Source organism: Oncorhynchus mykiss, chromosome 23 (genome assembly GCF_013265735.2).
Source record: "Oncorhynchus mykiss isolate Arlee chromosome 23, USDA_OmykA_1.1, whole genome shotgun sequence".
Taxonomy (NCBI): Eukaryota; Metazoa; Chordata; class Actinopteri; order Salmoniformes; family Salmonidae; genus Oncorhynchus; species Oncorhynchus mykiss.
The window spans coordinates 32,852,016-32,871,425 of record NC_048587.1 but is presented as its reverse complement, the minus strand read 5'-3'; the positions used below and the strand labels follow the sequence as shown (position 1 = coordinate 32,871,425).

General features: G+C 42.5%; 1 protein-coding gene across 5 annotated transcripts in view; it reads left to right on the top strand.

The window, feature by feature from the left end:
* The first annotated feature begins 13,232 nt into the window (after nucleotides 1–13,232).
* The window catches only part of LOC110502604 (zinc finger MIZ domain-containing protein 1), a 204,859-nt gene continuing 198,681 nt past the window's right edge, over nucleotides 13,233–19,410 (top strand). For all 5 annotated transcript variants that reach the window (XM_036960223.1, XM_036960225.1, XM_036960222.1 and 2 more), the window contains exon 1: nucleotides 13,233–13,362. The gene's annotated coding sequence lies outside the window, so the exon portion shown is untranslated. The remainder of the gene's footprint in view (nucleotides 13,363–19,410) is intronic.

The following is a 19,410-nucleotide window of genomic DNA, read 5'->3' as shown; positions in this document are numbered from 1 at the left end:
TTGAGTTGTTATTTTACCTGAAATGCACATTGTCCTCTACTCCTACAATTAATCCACACATAAAACAGCCAACCGAATCGTTTCTGGTCATCTCTCCTCCTTCCAGGCTTTTTCCTCTTTGAACGTATATGGTGATCGGCATCTACACTTTCATAGTATTACCACAACTACCGGCAAAACAGTCTTTCAATCACCCACGTGGGTATAACCAATGAGGAGATGGCACGTGGGTACCTGCTTCTATAGACCAATGAGGAGATGGGAGAGGCAGGACTTCCAGCGCCTTCTGCATCAGAAATAGAAAGGAGTTCTATTTTAGCCCTTGGCATCGAAGACTCTCGTTGGTGCGCGCGAGCAATGTGGGTGCAATAATTGAATAACATGGATTTCTAAATTTATTTTGAGACGCTCGCACACGCGACGTGTCCGGTCTGGTCAGCATGTAAGGCTTGTGTCCGGCTGCTCGGCCACGGAAACCCATTTCACGAAGCTCCCGATGGACAGTTCTTGTGCTGACATTGCTTCCAGAAGCCGTTTGGAACTTGATAGTGGGTGTTGCAACCGAGGATAGACAATTTCTAAGTGGTATGCGCTTCAGCACTCTGCGTTCTATGAGCTTGTGTAACCTACTACTTCATGGCTGAGCCATTGTTGCTCCTAGGTGCTTCCACTTCACAATAAAAGCACTTACAGTTGACCGGGGACGCTCTAGTAGGGCAGAAATTTGTCGTTGACTTGTTGGAAAGGTGGCATCCTAACATGGTAACACGTTGAAAGTTACTGAGCTCTTGTTATTTGTTGCCTGTTTTGCATGAAATTTTGGGATTAATGCAAGTCACATATCAGTTTGCAAACATCATTGAGTTAATAGAGTTGCACACAAACATGGTCTCTTTTTTGCTTTCTTGAGTAAGGCAGCTCCAAAATGCAGGTGTTTCAGCCTAGCTCAGTGCTTTCTGTGGTGGTGGGGCAGCCAGTAGAAAAAATGGAGCGTAGGGGCTGGTAATGTTCTCTAGTTACGCCGTGATTGGCTCATTGTTCTGTCACTCATGGAGACACTACATCACTGCATAATCTACGGGGAGAGCTGAAAAATTCGGCCCCTACGGTGCTGCCATAGAGTTACAGTTGAAGTCGGAAGTTTACTTACAGCTTAGCCAAATACATTTAAACTCAGTTTTTCACAATTCCTGACATTTAATCCAAGTAAAAATTACCTATCTTAGGTCAGTTAGGATCACCACTTCATTTTAAGAATGTGAAATGTCAGAATAATAGTAGAGAGAATGAATTATTTCAGCTTTAATTTCTTTCATCACATTCTCAGTGGGTCAGAAGGCTTACATACACTCAATTAGTATTTGGTAGCATTGCCTTTAAATTGTTTAACTTTGGTCAAACACTTCGGGTAGCCTTCCACATGCTTCCCACAATAAATTGGGTGAATTTTGGCCCATTCCTCCTGACAGAGCTGGTGTAACTGAGTCAGGTTTGTAGGCCTCATTGCTTGCACACACTTTTTCAGTTCTGCCCACAAATTTTCCATATGATTGAGGTCAGCGTTTTGTGATGGCCACTCCAATACCTTGACTTTGTTGTCCTTAAGCCATTTTGCCACAACTTTGGAAGTATGCTTGGGGTCATTGTCCATTTGGAAGACCCATTTGCGACCAAGCTTTAACTTCCTGACTGATGTCTTGAGATGTTGCTTCAATATATCCACATCATTTTCCGTCCTCATGATGCCATCTATTTTTTGAAGTGCACCAGTCCCTCCTGCAGCAAAGCACCGCCACAACATGATGCTGCCACCCCCCTGCTTCACGGTTGGGATGGTGTTCTTCGGCTTGCAAGCCTCCCCCTTTTTCCTCCAAACATAATGATGGTCATTATGGCCAAACAGTTCTATTTTTGTTTCATCAGACAAGAGGACATTTCTCCAAAAAGTATGATCTGTCAATGGTGTATTGGAGGCGAAGTCAGGTGCAGGAGAGCAGAGTATAATGAACAGGCACACTTTTAATAAAGTTCCAAAAACGAGAGCACTACATACATCAAACACCCTCAAAAAACGGAACATAAATGTGAAGCGCGTAAACTCACACCACATAACATGACACAGTTACACACAAAACATGATGGGAAACAGAGGGTTAAATACAAGCAGATTGATTGGGGAAATGAAAACCAGGTGTGTATGGAAACAAGATAAGACAAATGGTGCGATGAAAAATGGTGCGATGATGGCCAGAAAGCCGGTGACGTTGATCGCCAAACGCCGCCCGAACAAGGAGAGGAGCCGACTTCGGCGGAAGTCGTGACATGATCTTTGTCCCCATACACAGTTGCAAACGGTTGTCTGGATTTTTTATGGTGGTTTTGGAGCAGTGGCTTCTTCCTTGCTGAGGTTATGTCGATATTGGACTGATTTCACTGTGGATATAGGTACTTTTGTACCTGTTTCCTCCAGCATCTTCACAAGGTCCTTTGCTGTTGTTCTGGGATTGATTTCCACTTTTTGCACCAAAGTACGTTAATCTCTAGGAGACAGAACGCATCTCCTTCCTTAGCGGTATGATGGATGCGTGGTCCCATGGTGTTTATACTTGCGTACTATTGTTTGTACAGATTAATGTGGTACCTTCAGGTGTTTGGATATTGCTCCCAAGGATGAACCAGACGTGGAGGTCTACATTTTCTTTCTGAGGTCTTGGCAGATTTATTTTGATTTTCCCATGATGTCAAGCAAAGAGGCACTGAGTTTGAAGGTAGGCCTTGAAATACATCCACAGGTACACCTCCAATTGATTCAAATGATGTCAATTAGCCTATCAGATGCTTCTAAAGCCATGACATCATTTTTTTGTCATTTTCAAATCTGTTTAAAGGCACAGTCAATTTAGTGCATGTAAACTTCTGACCCACTGGAATTGTGATACAGTGAATTATAAATGAAAAAATCTGTGTGTAAACAATTGTTGGAAAAATAACTTGTGTCATGCACAAAGTAGATGTCCTAACCGACTTGCCAAAACTATAGATTGTTAACAAGAAATGTGTGGAGTGGTTGAAAAACAAGTTTAATGACTCCAACCTAAGTGTATGTAAACTTCCGATTTCAACTGTACATTACAAGTGCCCATCCAAGAAGGCTCAACGTCAGGGCCTCCCGGGTGGCGCAGTGGTCGCAGTGGTCTAGGGCACTGCATCGCAGTAACCAGGTCGCCAGGTGCACGGTGTTTCCTCCGACACATTGGTGCGCCTGGCTTTCGACCTTCATCTCTCCCTTGCCCGTACATGATTTGTAGCGATGAGACAAGATAGTAACTACTAACAATTGGATTCCACGAAAATTCAAAAAAAGAAAAAAGCAGGCTCAACGTCATTTACCACAGATAAAATGACATCAAATCATGTTATATGTACCATAGCTTTGATTGGACATATCAACATCATACTTTCCAAATCTTAGCTAGCAAGCTAGCAGTCATCATCATGAAGTCAAGTCAACAATCTACTGGCAAATCCTTTTCAATCCTTGTCATATTAAGAGAAATTGTGAGGGGAAAAGAGAAAAAAAATTATCGTTCTCATCGGCCATTGGACATAAACATTACACAACAAGTTGGAAATCGCAAATTCAACAATAAGTGGTTTGGAAGGAATCAGTGGGTAACTGCAAGCATTGGAGTGGGTGTGTGGTCCAAACACAGACTTGGAGGTGGTCCAAGTCTGTGTTTAAAGGTATCTTTTCCATTGGCCATGCTGTCAATCCAGCTTGACTACTGCTGCGTACGAAACAACTGGAAACTCGGAACTTGGAAATCTCAGACTTCAGTGAGTTCAAGACTACTGGGAACTCGGAAGAAAACACGCTCCGACTGGGAAAACACTTTGAACGGTCATCTAATTCAGAATTCCAAGTCGGGAACTCTGGCCTCTTTCTAGAGCGCAGACCTGAACATCACTGATGTCATGAGTCAACCTTCTTTTTTTCAGAGTTCCCAGTTGAAACTACCATAATCCAGAGAATGCCAGACCGCCGCGCCTCCTTCCTGTTCAAGTGAGCACAGCACAATAAGGTGAGTCCAAAAATGCTTTGTATGCTGCTGCATAAATGATGTAATATGCCAGGGAGATATCTATATTGTAGCTAAGAAAGTAATACTAAGTGTATGTTGTGTAGTAAGCAGTTAGTAACCCATGTGCATCACCCTCACCCTAATAATTTGGTCCCTTTTCCCCTCACAACTTAGCCTACTGTTCTGACTTGGTTGTGCACATTTAGCCAATACCCTGTTTTAGAGAAATGTCATCATCAAATATTGTAAGAGCATTCATTGTCTTCTTATATGCCCCCTTTATTTATCCTAAGGTTCTGACTTGGTGTACAGGGAGAATATTGTAAGAACATGTTCTGAATTCTGTCGCTGTACATTTCAAAAGTGTTGAGGAAATTGTTATATTCACTACGTCTGTCACATTCTGACCTTAGTTCCTTTGTTATGTCTTTGTTTTAGTATGGTCAGGGCATGAGTTGGGTGGGTTGTCTATGTTCATTTTTCTATAATTTGGGATTTCTGTGTTCAGCCTAGTATGGTTCTCAATCAGAGGCAGTTGTCAATCGTTGTCCCTGATGGAGAATCATACTTAGGTAGCCTGGTTTCACTTTTGAGTTGTGGGTGTTTTTCTTCCGAGTCAGTGCTTTTTGCCACACGGGACTGTTTTGTTCATTCACGTTTATTGTTTTGTTCCAGTGTTCTGTTGATTTTTGATTAAACATCATGGACACTTACCATGCTGCACATTGGTCCTCTGATCCTTCTCGCTACTCCTCCTCAGAAGAGGAGGACGAGATCCGTTACAACGTCAGTCCTAGCTCGCTCCTTAATGTCTTAATCGAAACGACGGATTTCCTCTTATCCGCTCGTCATCCCCGTATGTCATAGTTTGTACATCTCAATTGTCAGTAGAAACCTCATTTCTTTACGCAAGTCAACCACATCAGCTGTGTTTTTTTAAAGGCAGTAAATGAGGCTGAATTAACTGTTTCGCTGCCAGACAAGGCTCCGCTGATAGCCAGGTGTAGCAGTGGTAAGGTGTTGGGACTACTTTTGGGACTGCTGTTGGCACAGCTTTATGTAGGCCCTAACAGTTCGTGAGCACCGTTTTAGTGCAATTAATGTATTGTTTAGTGGCTTTGCTGGCATGCATAAAACATTTTTTTTATTCATGCCAGCAAAGCCACTGTATGATATACTGTATGTATAACTTTGATGGTAAAAAATTAGCAAATAAACTTCGGAACAGCCTCTTTAATTAGCCAAAACAGCACACCAAGAACAACTCTATGAATTTAAGTGTTCACATTTCTCCAGCCCCAATCCTCAGCTTTTCAAACCAAGTGGGGGGCTTCTGTTTTGTTCGAATTAAGGAGTGGGCCTTTAATTAGCCAAAACACAGCCGAAACGACACCTGTAACAACATGGCCCTTTTACCTAGAATACTGCAGCCCTTAACCCAACAGCTTCAAAACACTGTAGCATCCGCCTGCTGTTGGAGAACAGAGCGGTCGATAGGCTTAAAAGGTTATACTGGATCAATAGCCAGTTGTTTTGGGCACCAGAGCTATTATATTAATGTCATCCTGAGGAATAGTCCCTGTCCAGGTAGGGTAGCCTGTCTGGTCTGGTCCTGTTTTAATAAAGCATTTCAGAGTATTGGAGTACTGATCTAGCATCAGTTTTTCTTTTAAATCAGACATAGTGAATAGTATTACATGGACACAGTGTCTCAGAGTAGGAGTACTGATCTAGGATCAGTCTTTTAAATCATAATGAATGTGATTGCATGGACAAGAGGGGGCTGATCCTAAATCAGCAGCACTCATACTCTAAGATGCGTTTTGAATACAAACCCTGGTCCTGACGTGGTGCACCAGGAGGTCCAGCCTGAGGCTTTCCATGGGCTTAAACTCTGGTGTTTTACTGGAGATAGTTAGTCTCCATTAAGGTAGTTCCAGGTGTATTTCTCCTCTCAAAGTATTCATTTTCCATATAGCCTCTAAGGTCAGAGAAAGAAGCCTACTATTAATAGACAGCATCACTACTTTAGCCATCACCAGGCGCAGGGCAGGCTAGAGTGCCACCGATACTTTCAACCCAGATAATAAGCATAGCCTGATTTCACTGTGTTTCACCATTGTTTCTCTTCAGCGACATCAGTTTTGATGAACAGGCTGTCATAGTCAGTCTCATCTAAAAGAACAACTACACCTGCTAAGTGTGTGTGTAATCTTGACCCTGGCCTTGAGGTCAGATAACATATAACATAACATCACATATTGTAATGAGTCTGTATTGACATTGCACAACTCTAAACAAGGGGTAAACCCTGCTCTTTGGTTGACTCAAAATCGTATCTAGGTATTTTTTAAACATGAAAACAAACAACTTTTACCTCCCACATTTCATTACATAAAGCAGAACCAACCTTCCCTCAATCCCCCTGCCCCCATCCCTATATTCTATCCCCCTCTTCCTTTCCTTTGCTCACCCCCCTCATCCCCCCTCTTCTCAACCTCCTTCCCATTGCCTGAGGGAGCTGTTAGTGATGTGGATGCTGGCGCTCTATTGTGAGTGCTCATTGATCGCCGCTCCATTCGCTGCCTCGCTCTCCACAGCCAGTTCAGCTAGTCAGCATGGGGTACAGCCTGTCTGCTTTATCTGTCACCACTAGGGAAAGAGATGGAGAGAGAGTGGGGGAGAGAAAGGGAGGATGAGAGAGTGATAGGGAAGAGAGAGAGAGAGAGGGGAAAGAGGGAGACAGAGAGACAGAGAGAACAGAGAGAGAGGGAAGAGAGATAGGGAAGAAAGAGAAAGAGAGGAAAGAGAGAGACATAGCGAACAGAGAGAGAGAGAGAGAGAGAGAGAGAGAGGGAAGAGAGAGAGAGAGGAAAGAGAGAGAGCGAGAGAGACGGAGCGAACAGAGAGAGAGAGAGAGAGAGAGAGAGAGAGAGAGAGAGAGAGAGAGAAGAGAGAGAGGGAAGAGAGAGAGAGGGAAGAGAGAGACAGAGCGAACAGAGAGAGAGAGAGAGACAGAGAGAGGGAAGAGAGAGAGGGAAGTGAGAGAGGAAAGAGAGAGAGAGAGAGACGGAGCGAACAGAGAGAGAGAGAGAGAGAGAGGGAAGAGAGAGACGGGGGGACTAAAAAGCCACCTCAACTCTCCAAAAGTGGCAGTCAGAAGCATCTGTTTTCTGTCTCGTTCTCTCTCTCTGTTTCTCAGAGTCTGAAGATAATCAATAGGGTACTCAAGCGGATTTATCGCGTCTTGTTTTCAAATAGAGCTCCTCTGCCTTTCCCTGTGGGGGCTGATCCATTCACTACCCTGCCAACACACACACCTGCCACTCAACACGAACACATATACGTTTGTGCGTGCGTGCATGCAAGTATTCTTGCGTGTGTGTGTGACCAGGATTCTGGTGTAGATGGAGAACACCAGGTAGAGGATCTGTTGTAAACAGCCATCAAACCTTTGAGTCTGTCCCATATGACACCCTATTCCCTATGTAGTGCACACACTACTTTTGACCATGGTCCATAGGGCTCTGCCATTTGGGATGCTGCCTCTGTTTGGACATAGAGAGCTGATGTCTGCACAACTGAGTCTCCCTCCATCATAGAGCTGTATGAAGCCCAAGCAACATCCATCTTCACTCCCCCCGTGCACTGTCAGAGACACACACATAAACACACACATGCACACTTAAGAGAGTCTTGGTTGTTTTAATTGTTCATTAACAATATCAACATAACACACTGCCTAAAATCATGCACTACTACACAGTGCATTAACCTTGTTGGAGCGGACATACTTTTTTCTTTGTTCTCCATTGATGCATTCACTGGGCTCCCTTGCATTGTTGTGTGTGTGTGTGTGTGTGTGTGTGTGTGTGTGTGTGTGTGTGTGTGTGTGTGTGTGTGTGTGTGTGTGTGTGTGTGTGTGTGTGTGTGTGTGTGTGCGTGTGTGCGTGTGTGTGCATGTCCGTGTGCTTGTGCAAGCATGTGTGTGCGTGTGTCTGTGTGAAATTATACATGCAACCCAGTCAAGCTGAAGTCACCCCACCTATAATCCATCCATCTTCCAGGCAGCCATCTGGCTATGTTGTTCTGGAGAGCTGGAGCAGTGGGCCTGCCTGCCCTGGGACTTCTGACAACAAGACTGCTTTGAACTCTGTGTGTGTGTGTGTGTGTGTGTGTGTGTGTGTGTGTGTGTGTGTGTGTGTGTGTGTGTGTGTGTGTGTGTCTGTGTGTGTGTGCTGCTGAGTGTGTTTGTGTGTGGCTGAGTGACCGGTAGCAGGTCTGCTGACATCAGTAATGAACCCTTTCATCTTTGGATGACATCACAAAACTATGATTGATGACCCAGAACAGATAGTGCTATGATACGGCTGAAAAGTAGATGACAATAAGCCACAACGGTGCACTTGAGCACAGAGCCTTGGTTAAAGTCTTTGAGGCTTTTGTTACATAGAGAAATCCATCTCTGTAGCAATAATATTGAGGCTAGTCTGGTTCTGTTCATATAGAGCTGTTGGTCTAGTGTTATTATAATATTTATGGAAAATTAGGCGCTTCAAGAATTTCAGGCAACAATCCCTCTCACAAGATGCCTGATAAATATTAATGCACTTCTCTGGGTTATAAATGTATTTCTAAGGTGATTTAACACTTCATAAGAAAACACATTAAAGAAAGAGGTAATAGAACTCAATTGTCTCTGTGATCCATTAAAGAGAGGATGTTAGAAAAGACAGCAGCTTCATACACTTCAATATAAATATGTTGTTTCAACAAACCTTCATTGCATCACAGAGAGATCCTCATATACTGTACACTGTGTCAACATGTAAACCACGAGACAAATCAGATCACAGCCTATCACATGTTCACAGCAAGACCACTCTGACATTGAACATTCCCTCCCTCCCTCCCTCCCTCCCTCCCTCCCTCCCTCCCTCCCTCCCTCCCTCCCTCCCTCCCTCCCTCCCTCCCTCACTCCCTTTTTCTTTCTTTCTTTCTTTCTCTCTCTCTCCCTTTCTATCTCTCTGTCCCCCTCCCTTTCTCTCTCCCTCTTTCTATCCACCCACCCACCTCACCCGTCTATCCCTCTCTCCCTCTTTCCCCTCTCTCTCCCTCCTCTCTCCCTCTTCTATAACGAACACAATCTCCTTCTAAGAAATGCCCCCGTAATATAAATGACTGACTGCCGGTCGGAGCTGGTGATGTCAGCCTCCACATTTATCCCTGTCAGCCTGTGTGGAGAGGAGTGCTGTCCTGTGTGTGTGTGTGTGTGTGTGTGTGTGTGTGTGTGTGTGTGTGTGTGTGTGTGTGTGTGTGTGTGTGTGTGTGTGTGTGTGTGTGTGTGTGTGTGTGTGTGTGTGTGTGTGTGTGTGTGTGTGTGTGTGTGTGTGTGTGTGTGTGTGTGTGTGTGTGTGTGTGTTTCCTGTCCCGACTAGGAGACAGGGTGTCCTTGAGACATTCTGCTCTGTGACAACCAGGCCCGGGTGGAGTGAAGCCCCCATGATATTTCTGCCTGAGTGGGGTTGACCCCCAGTCTCCAGCTCCCAGCCCCCCATAACATTACTGTCACTAGCACTGAAGGAAGGAAGCTAATGATGGCTGTTGGTCAGTATGTGTGCCCATATGGCAGAGGAGAGAATTAATCAAAAATATTTCTGAACCTGGATTTGTATAATATTTCTATATTATTTAAAATGACAACTAGATCTAAATCAACCAAAAAGCCTTCCAAATAGGGTCCTAACACTCTTTATAGTCTTTGTATTGTACTCTCCCGAGAGTTCCTAGCCCTGCTCTCTCTTCTCTCTCTTCCTGCTCTCACCCTTTACAGCCCACCAGGGGGACTACTTTTCAACAGAAAACCCTTTGTGTGTGTGTGTGTGTGTGTGTGTGTGTGTGTGTGTGTGTGTGTGTGTGTGTAGTGCAAAGGGGGAGAATTTAAACCTGAAGTACCGTTTAAATCAATCACCAACTCTAGAGGAACTGCCTATTGGAGCACATTCTGCTGTTGTATTACTTCACTACCTGAGTCATTGATAATATCCTAGAGAAAATACCTTTGATTTATACAAAGTAGTAACTTCAAAAGTTTATCAAATAAAAACAGGTGATTATTTTTAAGCTAGACTAATATAATTTACATGATTATGATACCATTATTGTAACGATATGTATTATCTGATATTATTGTAACGATGTGCAATAATAATAATTTGGGAAGCAATAATTTGGGAAGCAAGTTCAAGGAGTGAGTGTTTTAATAAATAAACTCAACATAATACAAAACAAGAAACACGAACAACACACAGACATGACACTGGAACAGAAACAATAACACCTGGGGAAGGAACCAAAGGGAGTGACATATATAGGACAGGTAATCAGGAAGTTGATGGAGTCCAGGTGAGTCTGATGATGCGCAGGTGTGCGTAATGATGGTGACAGGTGTGCGCCATAACAAGCAGCCTGGTGACCTAGAGACCGGAGAGGGAGCACACGTGACAATTATTTATGTAACATTCACACTCAACCATATTCTTAAAAATAAAGGTACAAGTTAGAACCAAATAAGGTTGTTGAGAGCGATGCCATTGAAGAACCATACAAAAATCCAAACTCAGAATTGTTTCGGCCCTCCAGGACCAGAGTTGAATACCCTAACTGTTACCCGAACCCCTAACCTTACCATAACCAGAACCCTAACCGTAACCCTTACCTTAACAATTTAAAATGTCAGCTTCAATGGTGTAGGGATGTCCCAATTTTCCAGATCACATGGACCAGATTCCTGCTGTAGGGTTTTAAGATAATACAATACATATTTCATAAGGCCTTCATTTGAGGGCCTAGTTTTACCCTAATAAAGGGACCTAAAACTCATAGTTTATAGGCCACATCAGGCCTGCAAGTCACATTGTGATGGCTTGCAATGTGATTTGTAATCCCTATTGAAGTCCAGCCAAAGTGTGGATATTCAACATTTTAAAAATGTATTCGCCCACAACCTGCATTGGGAAGAATAAGATATGACACTACCTTGAACATCTGAACTTGAACAACCATTTCAGTAATGGGTGAATAATAGTTTAGAAACATTTATGTTATTTATATTTGAGTAGCATCGGATTAATTAATCAAAAACATAGATATTGAAACAAACAATTTAAAAAATCTCCCTGCAAAGGAGCAAGCTGGGAATGACTATGATGGGCATGGTTTTGATACAACTCTGGTTATTAACACCGAAACTAGAGTTATTTTACACCACTGAGTGTTAATTTCACTCTTTAGAGTGTTAATTTAACTCTTGAATCAACACTAGAAATGTTACACTGAAAAATAAACAGTAGTTAACATTGGCTTCCATTCCATACACTGAAGGTTCCCATACATTTCAAGAACCATTTAGAATTCTGAAGAACCGTAGATGCCAAGTCAAGAACCCTACACTTAACTGTAAGGTTCTTTATTGGGCAATAGCTCTCCAAGGAAATTTAGAGCTGAAGAAGAACCATGTAAGAACCTTTATTGTTTTTAACTTGCAATGTCTTATTACATTACTCATTATATAATATTGCATGACTATTAACTTAAAATGTACTGACTGCTTGTATAACAAATATTTAAATAATTAAGCACTACCTGGAAGTCCAATGATGCAACACTGCATGACTTGTGGAGAAAGAGAGAGAAGAAAAGAGGGGCAGAGACATGCAGGGAGAAAGGGAGGGAGGGAAGGAGGGAGGAAGAGAAACAAGCACAGCATGAGAAGTGAGTGATTCTATCTGATGCACTGTTCCAGCTTCGGCACTGCTCGGCCCTCCCTCCGGGCAGTTCAGCTGTGCTTCACTAGCTGAGAAGAGTCTGCCTGCTCTCTCTCTCTCGCTCTCGCTCTCTCTCTCTCTCTCTCTCTCTCTCTCTCTCTCTCTCTCTCGCTCTCTCTCTCTCTCTCTCTCTGTGTGTGTGTGTAAGTGCGCGTGCGCGTGTTCGCGGGCATATGTGCATTCATTCGTGTGTGCGCGTGTGTGTGTGTCGGGGGAGACGTTGTTCGGTCGTCACTAGTTACCACAGCCACAAAGTCTTAAACCCCGCCTATTTCTATATCTTATCTGCTTAGAATGTGATTTTAAACCTAACCATAACCTTAACCAGCTGCTAACCTTAACCTGAAATGAAGACCAAAAATATAATTGTAGTTTTTATGAATTGTTACGATCTAGGCCGGCCTAGCTAATTTTTACTTTGTGGATGTGGTAACTAGTGGAAACCACATTGTTCCTTGACGTCACCGATCAGCCAAGCCTACTGCTGTAGCCGCTGCTGCTCACTGCTCGACTCTCAAACATGTCTTTGTTATTCTGTAGCTTCCATTGGAGACCGGAGACTCGCAAAATACGGAACCTGATACTTCCCGAAGCACTGCATGGTGCTCTGGCTCTCTGTAGCCTACTGAGAGCGCATATGACATGTAAAAGATAAGGCTATCAACCATGTTGTTATTCAGAGATGACGATGATGATGAGGAGGTGTAAGAAAATAATAGCCTAATCATAACAACAATCATTTGTTTATTGTATTAATATGCCACTAGCCCAATTTATTATATTAGCCTATTATTTCAATTAGGCTGTGGTTATAATGATTATTATGAATATTGTGAATAGTGTTTTATATACAAAGGCATAGTCTATTTGTAGTGATTTGTGTATTAGCGGCGTTATTAGCCTTATATTCGTTATTATTATAATTTATATAATTAATATTAGTCCTAATATACATCTATTAAATTGTAAAAATGGTTTAAAAACGTTTTTAGTGATATGATTTCAACAGCTTAGAAGTATTTAAATAATGTATTCAGATGGTTTAACATGCATCACCAAACACATCACCTCCACTAAAAATCGAAATTCAAACGCTGTCGGTGGTCGAATGATTTCACTCCCGTCCGTTCAGAGGTTTACAGTCTCTCATAGCCTTCTGTATGGTCGGTCTGTCACTCCTGGAGTATTCCTAAATCGCTCCCACCACCTGAATCTGGGACACATTTTGTCAGCAGCCCCGAAGCATGGCTCCCTCTGTGGTAACTGAACAGCCAGTGTAATTTGACACTTCAACTTGCTGTGGCTCTGTACGGTAGTTGATTCAGTCACTCACACACACCAACGGTACAGTGGGCGCTATTTTCTTGTATTTTAAAGTGAAAAGGAACGCAGTATACACGAGATTCGGGAAAACAAAGTGGATTTCTTCTTCTAGCCGAGGTTCCAAGCTAAAAGTAAGTTCCGTTCCTTGGTTGTTTCGGTATCGTAGGCTACTCTATCACACCTTGCCGTGGGTTGGTTGCACAGAGACAGGATTTTGTGTGTGGTCATTACTGCCTTGGATGGGTTCGCTTCTCGCTGCCCAGACTCAACCCCAGCGCTAACAATAGACTGACCTCCTAGAAGCCAGAGAATCAGAACAGAACTAGCCGTTATATTTAGCCTAAACTGGATAGCGGATTTTGCTATTGTGCCCGAGTCTGTTTAGGAATAAATCCGTCTAGCTAGATCTGATCCATGCACGCGTTTAGCCTACATTGAGCAATGTCTTATCCTCAAGTCACTTTAACATAGTGTGAGACGAGGTAGCCTAGCTAGCTACGAGATACGGAGGTGCATGCTCGTCTGTAGAGATATGATGGGTGCATGATTTCACATTGGTGTATGTGCATGTTTATGGGTTTGTAAAATAGGCTCCATATGCTCGAGAAGGCTGTTTGATTGTTGGTAAACAATTTACGTTAATCAGCTAGCTGAGCAGATGGGAATGTTAATCTTGGAATGTACGGGTATGTCAATAGTTCAGTGAGCAAAAAAAGGCTGGACTGAGTTGACTGCTTTCTAATAGCCTACCTGTTGTAATAATAGCATATCACAAAGACTTGCCGTTAGCTGTATTGGCATGTTCTTAAAGTGTTACAATGAAGGCCTATGTATCTCCCGCTCGCAATATGTATTCTAACTATTCTTTGTAGCCTATCCGTGCACCGCAAAGGTTATTATGTCACTGTTAAAATAACCTTTCTACCTTGCATTATATTTGTTCTATCAGACATGCACAGATGTGCCATTTATTGTGGAAGGCTGATTCATTACAACAACCTTCCCGACTGCGCTATTATACGGCCAAAAGTGGAGCTGGGAGACAAGAGTTTAGCTCTTATGGTTGGGCCGCTGTGTGCAGCGGGCGGCGGAGTCTCTGGCGAGCCCTCCCTGATAAATTCCTCCGTCTGGATGTGAGGCCAGCCGGGGCAGCGGCGGGCGGGCCTCCCGGTGGGTGGGAGGGAGAAGAGGAGGGAGCAGCACTGGCTTCTCTTTCATTACTCTCTCCGCTCGGACCATGAGGGGGGAGAGAGAGAGCAGCCAAGTCACAGCGGAAAAAAACCTGTAGACTGCACTGAACGAACGGGAGGAGAGGGAGGGAGAGAATACCCCTTTCCTCTCTCGTTAGTGAAGCAGGGGAGTTGGAGGAAACACTAGTTGGAGCGGCTGCGTTAGTTCAGAGCGAGAGTATGGATGTGTGATTTCACTTCAGATGTCAAGTCAAATGGTATTTGTCACATCTCTACACAACATACCTTACCGTGAAATGCGTACTTATAAGCCCCTAACCAACAATACAGTTCAATAAATAGTTAAGAAAATATTTACTAAATAAACTAAAATACATTTATAAAAATGTAAAGGGGCATGGTTAAGTAATCAGATTGATCCCACTTCAGTGAAACTTCTACTCCTACAGGGCTATTGGCTATTATAGAATCACTGCACATGAATGGTTTGCGTTTATGTTATGATATAGGTCATTTAATGTACGATAATCACAGTTGCAATATGAAAATATGTACCATGTTGTCACTTTCCTGAACAAAAGTGGAATGTTTTAGGTTCATAATTGATTAATAGATGCAGCGTGTAACAATGTGTTAATAACATGCATTAGTTACAGATTACAGTTAACAACACTTTTAAAGTGGAAGTAAAGCCTCACACCACACACACCCTATCTCACTGGTCAGTCGAGTTAACAGGTGAAAGTTGTATGAGAGAAGCTCATCCATCCAACCTTTTCATCTAGCAGCAGTCATGAAGGAAAGCAGACGAGGAATGAAAGCCAATCAATACAATTGGAACGCAATGTTGTGTTTATGGGCTGTCTGTGTGGGTGAGTGGATAAATGGAGAAAATGAGACAATGAAAGGGAACAAGGAAATTAACCATATATGCATATCGGAACTAGGCATGTATGTGTATTATGATTCTGTTGCTCCTCACTCCGAAATCGGTAGTCTCACCCACAGCCTCAGTACTCAGGAAATGTATACTAGAGCTGGGGCGATAAACCCCAAATTATCGACACTGACCGTACCAATCAATTATCGCAAGCATTTTACTGATATCGTTCCTTACGATAAGTTGCCTATACTAGAGAAATTAGAAGTTTAAAATGAAATAAGTTTGCTAATATGGGTGATTGTTAATGGGACAATTGATTGCTATAACCATCAAACTAGTAGTAGTTTTAAGGTGCACAATAATGTTACAAACGTATCTTTCTATTTATCTTTATTGCATAAATTCTGGCAATTTATCGCAATATGGATTTTTGTCAATATCGCCCAGCTCTAATGTATATACTGCTGTTGCTCCTCACTCAATCATAAATCCGTAGTAGTTCCATTCTTCTTCCTCTTCTATCTATTCAAATTCCCCACCCACAGCCTCAGAGCCTAGAGCTGAGCCGAGCTGAGAATTTAGAACCTGCACTACACTATTCACTGCTATGACAGCTTGACTTTTCACCTTACTGTTAGTATTCTATTGTGGAGTATTATGAAATTGTTGGCTGGCGTTCAATCAGACTCACTAGACATGGATTCTCTGTCTGCTTGTGTCTTGCCGTCGGCCCATATACCGCCCACTCCCCTCGCATCCGTCTGTCTGTCCCACAGCAGAAGACAACCTTTGTTTCTGTCTGTCAGATTCTCTCTGTGTTGTTGAACATATCATAGTTGTTTTTAAAATGCTTCAATTTGCCTTTTGTATATTCTAGAAATGTACAACTGGGGAAATATCTCCAAGTAGAGAAATATGTCAAAGAAAATGCTTCCCCCACAGACCACATTGTCAGTGCTTCATATTAGGGAAATCTAAACTGCATAGAGGTTTACATCATTTGGACATATTACTTCATATCTCAAGTGTTCCATTATAATTTGACTGCATCAGACTCACTCAGTGTTCACTCCATTTAATGTATTATCTCTCTCCAAAAGGTTATTGATTCATTTGACTGCGTAATAGTCTCCTGGTCGTAATTCCATTTGATTTGAATTGTTTGTGCAGCACTAGCTGCAGTTCCCTATTTTCTGGAACTCGACTTGCTGTTGCAAAAATATCAGCTGCGGCTCAGTCACTTCATGGCTCCGCTGCCGGTTGTACACAACAGAGTTAGAATAAACATAGTTATTCTTCTGTTGTAACAGTAACGTTAGGCTATTGCAAACATAAGAACGACACAAACAGGTTGTCTAGCAATTTCATGTTATTTTTTCTGGAAGGGTGTTACATGAAGCTATTTAGGCACGCTAATAGCCTACACAGCATATAAAACAAGCAAGACACAGACAGGCAGTCAATAGCGTTTTTTTAATGTAATTTTTTCATCATCATTGCAACATTGTCTAAACAGGAGGCAGACTGCTGGCTAAATGGGAGCATAACTATAAAGATTACAGAAGCCTTCATATATATTTTCGGAACGTTCTTTCAAATTGCAGCTGTCCAGTAATATGAGGTAGAGAGAGAGGCTACATCATCATATCGATCAAATTGGTTTGGTACATGGTATTTTTTTAGGATCCCCATTGGCTGTTGCAAAAGCAGCAGCTACTCTTCCTGGGGTCCAGAGGGTTCAGACGATTCACACACCTGTGAGTGCTGCCTGCCTGGCTGCTGCCCTGTGAGGCCTATCTATCCATTTACCTCTGCCAATCAGCCTCAGACCAGTCTTCTAGGGGGAAGGTCAACCGGTACCACGCACTCGTTTAATAAGAGCCTTTACTTCAGTAAGTTATTAGAACAGCTAATAACTTCAGTCTCTAAAAGTGCCTTACCGTGAGAGAGGCAGAGTGAGTGAGAGAGAGAGTGGTAGATACAGTTTCTCTACCTCTCTGTATGTGTGAGTGAAGAGAGAAGGAGAAACAGAGAAAGTGAATGTGAGTGAGCAGAGAGAGAGAGATGGGAAATAGAGAACTCACTGGCCTTACCCTGTCACTGGCTTATGCATGTTTGATTTGACGTTCGTTGGTTCTTTGAGTAACGAGTGCAGGGAAGGGAATGTCACAATGGCCACGTCCTGTTCAGTTCCCTTCTGTAGTGACTGTGTCTGAACAGTGCTGGAGCAGGGGTCCTTGAATCAGAAATGACACCTGGCTAGGAGGCTATACAGAAACAATATGAGAGTTCAAGGAGAACAAGGACGAGGAGAACAAAATGTTCCCTACGACCGTCCGTCTGTTTGTCCATCCACCATGACTACCTGTTTCAGTGCTTGACTGACTGGTTGACTGGCTGGCTGGCTGCCTTCACTCAAGATTTCTCACCATCGGAGGCAATTATCTTCACATTTTTACTGCTGATGAAATTTTCACTCACTGGCAGTGAAGTGTGTGTGATCAGAGAGAGGGATTGTGTGTGTCTTGTTAGTCTGAGCAATGTGCGTGTGTATGTTTGTCTTGTAAATCCTGTTCAAACCAGACAAATGCATTGTCCTCATCTTCAGAATGTGTTGTTTTCTTGTGAGTACAGTACAGTAGGGCTGTGTCCCACATGCACCCTTTCCCCATATAATGCACTACTTTTGTCCACGGCTTTGGTCAAAAGAGAATAAGGTGCCATTTGGGACGCATCCTAGCTCATTAGTCTCTTCTCTGTCTCCATGCTGGGTTGGTGAGTTCAGTGTGTCAGCTTTCCTTTCTGTGAGCTGTCAGGGTCATGTGGCTCTCATTTGATAATATAAACTGGGTGGTTTGAGTCCTGAATGCTGATTGGCTGACAGCCATGGTATATCAGACCGTATACCACAGGTATGACAAAACATTTATTTTTCTGCTCTAATTACATTGGTAACTAATTTATAATAGCAAATCAAATCAAATCCAATTTTATTTGTCACATACACATGGTTAGCAGATGTTAATGTGAGTGTAGCGAAATGCTTGTGCTTCTAGTTCCTACAATGCAGTAATAACCAACAAGTAATCTAGCTAACAATTCCAAAACTACTACCTTATAGACACAAGTGTAAGGGGATAAAGAATATGTACATAAAGATATATGAATGAGTGAGGGTACAGAGTGGCATAGGCAAGATACAGTAGATGGTATTGAGTGCAGTATATACATATGAGATGAGTATGTAAACAAAGTGGCATAGTTAAAGTGGCTAGTGATACATGTATTACATAAAGATGCAGTAGATGATATAGAGTACAGTATACACATATGAGATGAATAATGTAGGTTATGTAAATGTAGGGTATGTAAACATTATATTAGGTAGCATTGTTTAAAGTGGCAAGTGATATAATATAATATAATAAGGCACCTCGGGGGTTTGTGATATATATATATATTTTTTTAACCTTTATTTAACTAGGCAAGTCAGTTAAGAACAAATTCTTATTTTCAATGACGGCCTAGGAACAGTGGGTTAACTGCCTGTTCAGGGGCAGAACGACAGATTTGTACCTTGTTAGCTCGGGGGTTTGAACCTTCCGGTTACTAGTCCAACGCTCTAACCACTATGGCCAATATACCACGGCTAAGGGCTGTAACCAGGCACTCCATGTTGCATTGTGCATAAGAACAGCCCTTAGCCGTGGTAAATTGGCTATATACCACACATCCTTGAGCCTTATTGCCTAACCTCTCTGGGATATGCCAAAAGCCATTGAAAATGCAGAGCGCCAGAATTAAATAAATTGCCAAAAAAATCTAATTTTCATGAAATCACACATGCAAGATAGCAAATTAAAGCTACACTTGTTGTGAATCCAGGCAACGTGTCAGATTTCAAAAAGGCTTTTCGGTGAAAGCAAACCATGCTATTATCTGAGGATAGCACCCCAGTAAACAAAGAGAGAAAAGCACATTTCAACCCTGCAGACGTGACACAAAACACAGAAATAAAAATATAATTCATGCCTTACCTTTGACAAGCTTATTTTGTTGGCACTCCAATATGTCCCATAAACATCACAAATGGTCCTTTTGTTCGA